The sequence below is a fragment of the Nicotiana sylvestris genome, chromosome 2 (genome assembly GCF_000393655.2).
Source record: "Nicotiana sylvestris chromosome 2, ASM39365v2, whole genome shotgun sequence".
Taxonomy (NCBI): domain Eukaryota; kingdom Viridiplantae; phylum Streptophyta; class Magnoliopsida; order Solanales; family Solanaceae; genus Nicotiana; species Nicotiana sylvestris.
Genome location: NC_091058.1, coordinates 12873883 through 12884587, shown reverse-complemented (window position 1 = coordinate 12884587; position 10705 = coordinate 12873883).

The window sequence follows — 10705 nt, the reverse complement described above, 5'->3', positions numbered from 1 at the left end:
CTTTTAAAAATTACTTCTAATTATATTTTTCTAAAAAGTGCTTTTCAAAAAAGAAGCTATTTTTTTCTTTTTCTCCAAGACTGCTTTTGATACTATGCAAAAGCATTTTTTTCCCTCTAAAAAATTGGCCAAATACTTCAACTTTAAAAAAAAATATTTTTTTGCTTGGAAAAGCCTGGCCAAACATGCTATAAATTATGGAGCATATATGGGGAAGAAGCACGAGGACAAGGGTGGTAGGGGATGGGGGTGTTCTTGATTGAATGAAATGAAAGGGCAACAAAAAACTGATATGATAAAGTGAAAACAAGAGTGGTTTGGGGTTGTTGCGTTGTCGAGTAGTGATTGGATATGGATACAGTGAAGGGTCTGGTGGTTAATGTTTCGTTTAGGGCCACAGGTTTTTGGTACAAACCACAAGACAAAATACAGCAGTTGAGGGCCATTTCTTAGTATAAGCCAAATAGCCCAATGCCTATGATAATACTTTTATGTACAGTAAATGGGGCCAGTCTTACTCACTGACTATTTCTCTGTACAGTTTTTTTTGTATACTTTCGTTGACGGCGCTTTTACGTCCTCGTTCCATAACATACAGTACCCTTTTCCCTATGTACTATATTGTGGGATCCAAGTCTCACATACTTGCAAGTTGTGACCTGTACATTGTGTCCCTTTTTTTCTTGGAATTTTTACAGTATATATAGCCGTGTAATATGAATATTGTTACCTAATCGGTTAGGTATATAATTTGCCTATTTTTCTTAGACCCACATATAGACATGTTGTATATGCTTACACTATTATGCTTACACTATTATGTTAAGGCTATCTATAACAACACTCATGATTTTTCATACCAAGTTTAATATGATAACTTGAAAAAAACAATAGTAATTTGTTATACTCAATTAAATTGCATTAAAAGTGCAAAAAAGAAGAAGACATTATCAATGAATAAAACTTGAATTTATTTATGCACGCAACATCTATGCGTAACGAGAAACTATAATAGTAAGGTGTGCCGATTTACATAAGGGAGATGTCATAACACTTATGTTTGTGTCAAATACAGTAGTATATTATTAAAGCAATAAGCAAATACTGTAATGAAAGAGGAGTTCGATTCACAAATCATCCTGTATTCACACATGATCGGGGAAAGGCCGCATCAGTATAATGTAGACATTTTCAAATAACAATAACAACTAATACTACTACAATAATGATGTCAAACATCGTATTTGTTAACTTGAGCTAAATCGACTAATGCAAACAACGCAGCACATGCAAGTGCATTTCTCTTTGATCAATTTTGAAAGAATCAAGAAAGAAGAGAAGAACTGGGTACATACTAGAGAGAAGGGCGGTTATGTTCGAGTGAATCATATTTCCAAATTCACTGTGCTATACAACAGCCCTCTCACGTGCCTAATTAACATCCTTATTTACATATACAACTAACTATCCTAAACTTTCCTCAATTACAGTTTGACCCTTGATTCTCAATATTCCCCCTCAAGCTAGAACGTGAAAAACATCAAACACTCCAAGCTTGGAGAGTGTTAACTGGTGTTGTGCAGTTCCTAGGCCCTTGGTCATCAAGTCAGCTAGTTGTTGCTTGGAAGTAATATAGTTGGTAGTGATCAAGCCTGCTGATCACGCCCAACTCTAGTCCTAAAAAGTATAAGCGATCGCTGCAAATATAATTCAGTCTAAAAGTCCGAAGTCGAATCCCACAGAGAACTAAGGCTTAACTCCAGCTGTTCAATATCACTAAGAAGACAAGTTTGAACAATTTCTAACTATATATATTAAGATTCTTGTGTTTAACTAATTAACTAACAAATTAAAATAGTAAATTAACAACTAAAGATACTAAGGGTTAGAGACAAGATTAAGGAGGTCTAGAGTTATGATTTCCCCAATTGTCGGAATCTTTCCCGCTATGTCTTCTATAATTTCGCCTAAGTATTCTCTACCGATCATGAGCGCTCTGCTTGTTGTAATTCTCTCCCGAGTAATTACGATAATTTACTAGACATACTCTCCCGAGTTACGCTAGCTGGTTTTAATTACAGCTCACTTAGATCGCACTCAAGGTTTCGTTATCCCTAATCCCACCTTTAAACCCTTGGTTATTGATTGCTCACATACGTCGGGAGTGATGTTGTTCAACAATTACCTAAATATGCACTCTTTTCCGAGTAATACATACTAAATAGGCACAGCTAATTGAGGATCCTATCAATTAACTACAACAAGAACGTAGTTGAACAAATAGAGATTATGCTACGGCTCAATTATATAAAAACATAACAAGAATTTATCCTAAAAAAGGTTCCATCAAAATCCTAGATAACAAATTAGTTATTCATAATAGTATGTAAAACTACAATACTAAAAGTCATAACCAACAATGAAAAATAGGAAGAGGAAGGAAAAACTCGTAGAAGAATTCTCCGCCTTGCTCCTATTGTGTCTCTGCCTCCTTAGGTCGAATCTATGTCTCAAATCTGTCCAACCTCCTCAAAATAGAGTTTTTACATATATTTATACCAAGTAGGGTCGGGCCTAGACGAAAATACCTTCTCCCGCGCGAAATAGGACAATTACTCTGTAAAATTTGAACAGCCGCGCCGCAGGCTGCGCCGCACCATGCGGCGCATTAGTGCATTTTATCAGCAGCCTCAACTTTTCGCATCAGGCAGCATTTTACACTGCTGCACCGCGCCTTGCGGCGCGGCAGTGTAATTTTTTCATAGTGAACTTATTTCGTCCTCTTTTAACATCCGGACTTGGTGCACGACCTCCGAACACGATCCCGGCTTAATGTATTGGGCTTTTACTCAGACTTCAAAGCTCTAAATTGATCAATTTATCTCCAAATTAACTTTTGAGCTCAGGATCACTTCCTACAATGTATAAAATACGTACTAAGTGCAATTCACTATCAAATGAACTCAAACACACATAAAAAATGCAATCATTGGCATGTAATACTATGGCTAAAACACGAGTTTCTAGCCTAACATCACCTGCCTTGATCCTTTCTCTCACAAATTGACAATCGATTTCTATATGTTTTGTCCTCTCATAAAAGATACGATTTGCTGCTATTTGTAACGCAACCTTGTTGTCACAATGTAGGTGTACTGGCTTCTACACCTTCACTCCCAACTCTCCCAATAATCTTGTCATCCAAATCACTTCTGCAACTACAGCTGCCATGCTCTTACATTCTGTTTCTGCCGAGCTTCTACTTATTGTTTGTTGTTTCTTAAATTTCAAGACAACGATGAATCTCCTATATTCACAACATAGCCTGTGATTGATCTCTTAGAGTTAGGACAAGCAGCCCAATCTGAGTCACAGTAAGCTGTGAGTGTGCGAGTTTCTTCTTTTTCCAAAAGTATCCCAAGGCCTGGTGAACCTTTGATATACCTGACAATTCTCATTGTTGCATTCAAATGAGATTGTTTTGGCTATTGCATAAGTTGGCTCAGAACTTGTACAACAAAACATAGGTCTGGTCTTGTGATTTTCAAATATAGTAACTTTCCTATTAGTTTCTGATAGGCTGCTATATCTTCCAATTCTGAAACTTCAGTGATTCCCATATTCTTACCATAGTCCACAGTTGTTAGCTTGTGATTGAGTCCCACTAGTGTGGAAACAGGTTTACAACTACTTAGACTTATACTGAGACCAATTCCAGAGCATATTTTCTTTGGTTAAGAAGTATTCCTTCCTTTGACCTCATCACTTCTATACCAAAGAAGTACCTTAGTTCCCCCAAGTCCTTCATCTTGAAGCTTCCATGTAGCAAATCCTTTGCCTTTTATATCAGGTTAGCATTACTACCTGTAATTAATAACTCATCAACATATACCAGAATAATCACAATATCAGCCCCTCTTTTCTTGGTGTAAAGAGAGTGATCATATGGACTTTGTACATATCCAGCTTGCATGAGAGCAGTGGTTAGTTTTATGTTTCACTGTCTAGAAGCCTGTTTGAGTCCATATAGGGATTTCAACAACCCGCAGACCTTATACTTCCCCTGTTGTTGGAACCCCTTAGGCATCTCCATGTAGATATTTTTCTCCAAATTACCTTGGAGGAAGGTATTATTAACATCCATCTAGAACAATTGCCAGTCTTTTGATGTTGCCACCCCAATTACTATCCTAATTGTAACCATTTATTCCACATGTGAGAAATTTTTATAGTAGTCTCGCCCCTCATGTTGAGTGTAATCCTTAGCTACTAACCTTGCTTGAATCTATCAACCTCTCTATTGGCCTTGTATTTAATCTTGTATACCCATTTTGACCCGACTATTTGTTTTCTTGGTGGTAAGTATACCACCTCCCAAGTTTGGTTATTCTAAAGAGCTTTACCCTCTTGCTTCCTTGACTCAATCCAACTTTTGTCTGTTGTAGCTTCCTTGAAGCTTCGAGGTTAAGTGAGAACTAAGAAAGCTTCTAAATAAGACTGATATGGGGCAGACAGATGTGGAAAACCAACATGGTTGGATACATGATATTTGTGACCAGTTATTCCTTTGGTAGGATTCACACAATCCTTTATCTAAATGAGAGGAACTGCCTTCTTCTAATGCCCATTGGTAGTGCATGATAGAGCACTATCCCCTGGCACAACTGCGGGTACAGGCTGCTCACGAGTTTTAGTAACTGCTGGCTCGGGCTGCTTACTGGCTTCATCAACTGACTCAACAACATCTGGCATATGATGATCATGTAATTGAGCATCAACAATATCAATATCAATATCAACATTATCTTCAGGGAGTGAGCCATCTGTAGGAGGTACTATAGGTGTGGACTGAGCATGATGATTAGTGTCAACATTGTTATATGGAGTAGAAATTTGATCTAGTTGAGATATAATGAGCTGAGTTGGTTATTGGAGGAATGTATCACCTTCTTCAACAGTTGCCATTTTGAAAGGGAAGCAGGCTTTTCTGAATTGAATATCTCTACTGACAAAAAAGGACTGTGTCTCCATGTCATATAACATGTATCCCTTCTGAGTTTCAACATAACCTATGAAGATTGCCTTCCTTACCCTAGGTGAAAACTAGTCTCCTCTAGGCAGATTGCTTGCATAGCATAAACAACCAAAAACCCTAGATGATCCAACTTTCTAACTTTGCCATATAACAATTCAAATGGTGTTTTTCCTGCCAATACTAGTAAAAGTATTCTGTTGATCAAATATATAGCAGTCTTTACATATTCACCCCAAAATATGATAGGAACCCCACTCTGAAACTTTAGTGCCCTGGCTACTTCTAGAATATGTTTGTGCTTCCTTTCTACCACCCATTCTGTTGGGGTGTATAAAGACATCTACTTTGGTGTAAGATTCCAAGAGACGACAGTAATTCATTACACTGAGTATTAAAGAACTCAGTCCCATTATCAAAGCTCATAATCTTAACACACATACCAAACTGTGTCTGAATTAAAGACGGAAAATTTTTAAGCGCAACACAAACTTCACATTTTGATTGAATTAAACAAGCCCAAGTGTATCAACTGAAACCATCAACAACCATAACCAAATACCTTTTTCTATTATAAGTGGGTACCTTATAGGGTCCCCAAATATCTAGATGAACAAGTTCAAAAATAGCAATGGACTTGGAGTTGCTAACAGGAAATTGCAACCTATATTGCTTAGCTAAATGACAGATACTGCAAGACTCTAATTGTCTAGTATTTATTATGTCTTGTAGAGATAAAATGTGTTGCATAGCTTTCAATGAAGCATGACCTAGCCTAAGTGTCAAATTGTATTCTCTATGTGTTATTTTGATACCGATCCGGCTGCTACTGCTGCACCCCTTTCCTTCAACGCATATAGACCTCCAGACTTCTTACCAATCCTCCAATATCTTGCCATTGTAAAGCTCCTGTAATAAACAGAAATCAGGGTAAAATCCAATAAAACATCTAAGGTTCTTTGTTAACTTTGCTATAAATAATGGATTAAACTTAAAATCTGGCACACATAAGACATCCTTAATACACTGAGATCCTAAAATCACTACATTCTATGTGTATGTTATCTCAGCTTTGCTTCTTGTTGGTAATTGCACACCATTTCTTTCTTTTGTCTCTAATTCTTTTGCATTGTTCAAAACCTACTTATTGCAAGTAATGTGGTGTGTTGCTCCAGAGTCTACTATTCACTCTCTTAAGAAAGAGCAACAATACCTGTCATGTTGATAGATCTCTTTCCACAAGATGAGTTTTTCACCAATTCCACCAGTTGTTTAAATTATTCTTCTGTTAGGAGGTGCCTTTGTGGAAGGCTTCCATCACTGTTGTTTTCCTCTACAGTTGCATTGTTGACATAGGTTCTTCATCCTGTTCCCGGTGGTTTCTTTTTTACTTTTGAAATCAGCCGAATATCCAACAATTTTATAACAGTTTTTCTTTGGGTGTCCTTTGTATCCACAATGCTCATAGACTAGTCCTGTTTTCTTAGGCTTGAAACTTTGGGTTCTCCTTGCTAACATAGTTAAAGGATCCCTGTTTACCTCACCAATGCCAAGGATTTTTGACTCTTTTCCTGTGTTATTATGGCATATGCCTTATTTACAGTAACTACAAGTCTTCTCAGTAGTACATTACTTCTCACATTACTATAACTTTTGTTCAATCCCATTAAAACTTGTAGTAACCTCTGATTAACTAGATGTTTTATGGATGGACTAGCTTCTTCACAATCACATGTAGATAAAGGAACTAACACATCTAGCTCACTCCGTAGGTCATTCATCTTTAGGTAGTAAGTAGTTACAGAATCTGTACCTTGTTTCAAATTTGCAATCTCTATCCATAGATGATATATTCTAGTCAAATTGCATCTATCAAACCTTTCCTTGAAATCGCTCTATACTTTCTTCGCACTAGATGCAAACATGATGCTAGCCATCAACTCAGCTGCGACAGTACTACCAATCCATGAAAGTACAATCGTGTTGCACTTCTCTCATTGTTGTACATGTTCACCCATGAATATGCTTTTTCACACAAGTTCCATCAATGAATCCAAGCTTACTTTTGCCCAAAAGAGCTAGCTTCATTGCCCTATCCCACAAGGCGTAATTCTCAGGTCCAGTAAGTTTGATTGGAACTAAAACTAGTCTTGGTGCAGCTGTCGCTTGAAGGAATAACGGGTGATTGTGTTCGAGTAAAGATACTTCATTTCGTGTCATCGCGATTGAGTCGAAAGACAACCGATTTCGTCAAAGTTTTCTTCAATGGTCGTCGAAAGTTGCATCGGAGCTCTGATTTCATAATCGCCGCTCTGATACCATATTGACTTGAGCTAAATCGAGGAATGGAAACAATTCGCAACACATACAAGTGCAACTCTCATTGATCAATTTTGGTAGAATCTAAAAAGAAGAGAAAAGTTGGGTATTGACTAGAGAGAAGGACAGTTATGTTCGAGTGAATCTGATCTCCAGATTCACTATGCTATATAACAGCCCTCTCACGTGCCTAAGTAACATCCTCATTTACATATACAACTAACTACCCTAAACTTCCTTCAATTACACTTTGACCCTTGGCTCTCAATAGTATTGGGGTGAATGAAATGGAATTTTGTGCCTGATTGATTGGAAAAAAAGGATTGCAACATTTTCAACACAGTAACATGTTCTTATCATACAAAATATCGGATGCAAGCATATAACCACAAGAAAAAGACCACAGTGGCACGCCGCACGCAGCTTAAGGTTTAAGGTGGCCTCCCCTCGTCAAAAAACAAGAAGAGGCATTATGCTTATAATTTGGTGGTCCATATTTTGTTTAGGGATAAGGCTAAACATTAGGTCTTTCTTTAAACAAAAAAAATTACTGTAACCAAGATGAAATCTTCTTTATTAGTCTGACCATTTAATGAGCTGTAAAAATGTACTAAGTTTCTTCAAATCCCAGGAACAAATTGTTTCCTAGTAAAGATACTTCACGCGTTACAAAAATAATTTTGGAATCACAGGGGACCATGATATGCAAACAGCCATATTCTTATAAAATACTTATATAGTACAGAAGCAACTGGTTTTCCAAGTCCTTCAAATTTTCCCTATACCACGGTTTAAATGGGGGACCATGACATAAAACCACAGAGAGCTATTTAAATTAATAAAAAAATTACGTAAAATAATTAAAGTATGTATGAAAGGACGATAAAGCATTAGCAGTGTTAGAGTTTTTTGTTTTATAATAGTGTCAGTATACTGATTTAGAAGAGACATTACTCCGTTAATTCTGAATTACATTCAAATGTCAAATCCCTACCTTATTACAATTGTTACTCTGAATGAGGACATTGTATCATTGTCCTTAAGATGAGAAGACAATCTTAGCCATTGTACTTTTTTCTTATTTTTAAAATTTGTCAATTAGTTATTACTCTATTTCTTTTGATAAAGGCGAGGTAGCAATATGGTATTAGTAGACTTGGCCTTGTTAATTGCCTGAAAGTACAATTGGCCTTCTAGGGGCAAAAATCGTGCAAAAAAGTACAACTGACAACTATAGGAGTTGTATTGTATTTATAAAGCAGTACGTAATTTTAAAAGACAAGAATACCCTTAATTAGTATGGTAACATAAAACATTCCTAGCCTACCATGGTAAAGTATACATATATATAGTATATATTAACACTTAGTTCTGCATGACAATATGTCCCTTATTTTCCATTTTTGATACTCCACTTAGTTATGTTTTTATCGTTACTTAGGGGAATGCGAATTTACTTTATACACTTTCTTTCTCATTTTTTGCAAACACCAAGTTTGTGTTATCGGCATAACTGTGGCGGAGGCAAGATTAAAATAAATTGTAGCGAGTTGGAATTGAACCAATGACCTTACAAAAGTTTTGAACCCTTTGATCACTAAACTACGCTTTTAGGCTATGTTAAAGAAATTCAAAACATAATATATAGAGGTAAAAACAGATTTTGCCTTATATATAGTATATTTTTCCGAACCCTGGGCATAATTACTCACTTCAGATAAACCTTTATAAGTTAGGATTTTGAAAATGATATCCCAAGACTATATATAGCCGAATATTTCTGCGTTCGGTATGTTTTGTTATTTATTAAAATTTATATGTATTGTAATCCATTACTCAAAAGGTCACTCAACTATCCGAAATTATCTAATAAAGTCATATTTCTTTCGTTTGTAACTGAAAAGTCACTTAACTATGTCTATAGTACTCAGAAGGTCACTCAACTAGATTTCTTAAACTTTTGATTGTCAACTACCTATTTTGCCCTCATATTATCAACTTTTGTCTTTTTTAACTTTTGTAATACTATAATTTTTCTCTCTCTTTATAATCTACACTATGCACTTACCTATAGAAAAATTAAAATTTATTTTAATTTTTTAAAATATTCTAGCATATATAATATCAGATTTATAAAATAATTGAGCATAATTTTCAAGAATATATAATGTATATTATAAAAATATCATTATTCTAAATAATTATTTTTATATTACGTGCATAGAATATATATTTTAAAAATATTTATTTTCTTTTATTCTCAATTGTGTAAATAAATATTTGAGTTTTTGTTGTTAGCATCAAAATTGTTATTATGAACAAATTGTTCTAATTAAATTATTTACTATGCTCAATATTTTATTCTTCCAACATTATATATGCTTAAATACTATTTTATTTTCATTTCATAGGAAAGTCCATAATTTAAATAAAAAAGAGAAAAATTCATATAATTAAAAAGTAAAAATATAAAAGTTGATAATTTAGAGGGCAAAATAGGTATTTGACAATCAAAAGTTTGAGAAATCTAGTTGAGTGAACTTCTGAGTGCTATAGGCATAATTAAGTGATTTTATTATTACAAACGAAAGAAAAATGACTTTAGTAGATAATTTCGGATAGTTGAGTGACCATTTAAGTAATGGACTCCAAAAATACTATATGACAGTGAATAAAAAAGTACTCATTACAAAAATAAAAATAAGACAAGCTGAACTTTAAAAAAAAACAGTAAATATATCTCGATATGTGTCATTGCACATTTGCACTGTTGACCAATTCTACCACAAAGTTCCAACTAATTGACCAAACTAGCCCTACTGATATTAGGAGCTTGAGCTAGAATAAAAGAAAACCGGTAGAGAAAGGACGGAGCATATTCTAATTGTTATGGCGAATAGTTTGACACACTTATTTAAATTTAATTTTTTTTAGTAACAATACAATTTTAAAATTGTACTTGAAATATTAACGATGTATAAATGTTTATAGTAAATGTAAAACAACAGCTTCCAAAAAACTAGTAGTAAAATGTTTGTTATAGTCGATTAAACTCTCGCTTCTTTGGCTTTAGCTTGAGACTTGCTATTGGTTTGGATCGGGATAGAGAATTCGAATATGAAATCTCCATTGCTATCTCTAATTGGTGCACTCAACATGGCCACTCTAATCTTCATGTGAAGATTGATTCACTTATTGTCACAAACATTCTCGTTAGACAAATGCCATGACCCGGATTTTCTATCGTTGGGATCGTGATGACGCCTACTAGTGAAAGCTAGGCAAGCCAACTACTCTGATTAATTTACCCTTTTCACCCGGACGACCTGAGTAACCACCATGATAACTCTGGAG